This window comes from Schistocerca cancellata, unplaced genomic scaffold (genome assembly GCF_023864275.1).
Source record: "Schistocerca cancellata isolate TAMUIC-IGC-003103 unplaced genomic scaffold, iqSchCanc2.1 HiC_scaffold_652, whole genome shotgun sequence".
Classification (NCBI taxonomy): domain Eukaryota; kingdom Metazoa; phylum Arthropoda; class Insecta; order Orthoptera; family Acrididae; genus Schistocerca; species Schistocerca cancellata.
The window spans coordinates 20,001-22,500 of record NW_026046663.1 but is presented as its reverse complement, the minus strand read 5'-3'; positions in this window follow the sequence as shown (position 1 = coordinate 22,500).

The following is a 2,500-nucleotide window of genomic DNA, read 5'->3' as shown; positions in this document are numbered from 1 at the left end:
CCTTAACCTAACCCACGTTGTGCCTTAACCTAACCCACGTTGTGCCTTAACCTAACCCACGTTGTGCCTTAACCTAACCCACGTTGTGCCTTAACCTAACCCACGTTGTGCCTTAACCTAACCCACGTTGTGCCTTAACCTAACCCACGTTGTGCCTTAACCTAACCCACGTTGTGCCTTAACCTAACCCACGTTGTGCCTTAACCTAACCCACGTTGTGCCTTAACCTAACCCACGTTGTGCCTTAACCTAACCCACGTTGTGCCTTAACCTAACCCACGTTGTGCCTTAACCTAACCCACGTTGTGCCTTAACCTAACCCACGTTGTGCCTTAACCTAACCCACGTTGTGCCTTAACCTAACCCACGTTGTGCCTTAACCTAACCCACGTTGTGCCTTAACCTAACCCACGTTGTGCCTTAACCTAACCCACGTTGTGCCTTAACCTAACCCACGTTGTGCCTTAACCTAACCCAAGTTGTGCCTTAACCTAACCCAAGTTGTGCCTTAACCTAACCCAAGTTGTGCCTTAACCTAACCCAAGTTGTGCCTTAACCTAACCCAAGTTGTGCCTTAACCTAACCCAAGTTGTGCCTTAACCTAACCCAAGTTGTGCCTTAACCTAACCCAAGTTGTGCCTTAACCTAACCCAAGTTGTGCCTTAACCTAACCCAAGTTGTGCCTTAACCTAACCCACGTTGTGCCTTAACCTAACCCACGTTGTGCCTTAACCTAACCCACGTTGTGCCTTAACCTAACCCACGTTGTGCCTTAACCTAACCCACGTTGTGCCTTAACCTAACCCACGTTGTGCCTTAACCTAACCCACGTTGTGCCTTAACCTAACCCACGTTGTGCCTTAACCTAACCCACGTTGTGCCTTAACCTAACCCACGTTGTGCCTTAACCTAACCCACGTTGTGCCTTAACCTAACCCACGTTGTGCCTTAACCTAACCCACGTTGTGCCTTAACCTAACCCACGTTGTGCCTTAACCTAACCCACGTTGTGCCTTAACCTAACCCACGTTGTGCCTTAACCTAACCCACGTTGTGCCTTAACCTAACCCAAGTTGTGCCTTAACCTAACCCACGTTGTGCCTTAACCTAACCCACGTTGTGCCTTAACCTAACCCACGTTGTGCCTTAACCTAACCCACGTTGTGCCTTAACCTAACCCACGTTGTGCCTTAACCTAACCCACGTTGTGCCTTAACCTAACCCAAGTTGTGCCTTAACCTAACCCACGTTGTGCCTTAACCTAACCCACGTTGTGCCTTAACCTAACCCAAGTTGTGCCTTAACCTGCTCTGTAATTGGCATATGACACGTTACATTAATCCAGTGTTGTCTAACCACAACCCTCTGAATATAGTTCGCTACTCGCACCGCCCACCCTCTTGTGTATCGTTTCATGTTCAACACTTCGCAAGTGTTGCTTACTTTTTACATGCTCCCGCTGTACACTGTAATGTGGACGACTGCAGGATGTACATCGCCCCCACCCTCCCCCCTGCCTTCGCACGCTGGTCGTTCAGGTGCTTGCGTGTTCAATGCCCTTCGCAGCTGTTCACTGGCATTCGCATGTCGAAGCGCTCAGTCTACGTCGTGGTACGGCCTGTGTCCACTGTCCGCTGATGTCGTAAGCTTAACCCTCACATTGTACTGCACATAGGTCCGTATGTACTGCATGATACGCTGTGGCACATGTGTGACCGTACAACGACTGCGCCCAACAACAGCGAACCATACGGTCCAAATGTTGTGCACTCAGCCACGTGCCGTCTCCCCATAACAGCTACATTGCAGTGTGGTACGCCATAGAGACGTGTGGGATTAACGGACGCCCTGGATGGCGATCAGCATGAGCCGTCTGTTGATGTAGTGGCGCGTGTATTCAAACGTAGTCGTCTCTTCTCACACAGTGTGATAGCATGGTGCACCGCGTTCCACATCTGCGACATGGTACAGATGCTGGTTGACAGTCGGTCTCGTAATGGACATCGCATACGTAGGGGGCCACCTCCCACGTGTTCTCTAGTCGTGCACATTTTGTTGCGTGTATGTGGGCAGACGTAGTGTGTCGTGACACCTAACAGACAGGTATGCAATAATCGTTGCATTTGCAAACTGGGATGGACGTCTACGTTTGCTGGTGACGTTACGCAAATGAACAACTGGTAAACCCATTGTGGTGCGGTTGTTGTTGCTGGAGGTAAATCAGTAAGGGCAAATCTGTGTGTGAAGCGATACGCGGCGGTGGCTGGGTGGGACCGTCCCCGGCCGGTGAGGGGGGGCCGCCCGGCGTGCTGGCCGCGCGGTGCGTGGGCGCACGCGCTACAGCCGGCTGGTGGGGGCGCCCAGTGGCAGGCGCGCCGGCCGACGGACGCGGCAGGCGGCGCAGCTGCGCGCCGGGGCACCCTGCGCGCGGCGCCGGGCGGCCAAAGTGGGTCCTCGCGGGCCCGGTGCGAAGCGCGGTGGACATCTGCAGTGTGCTGGT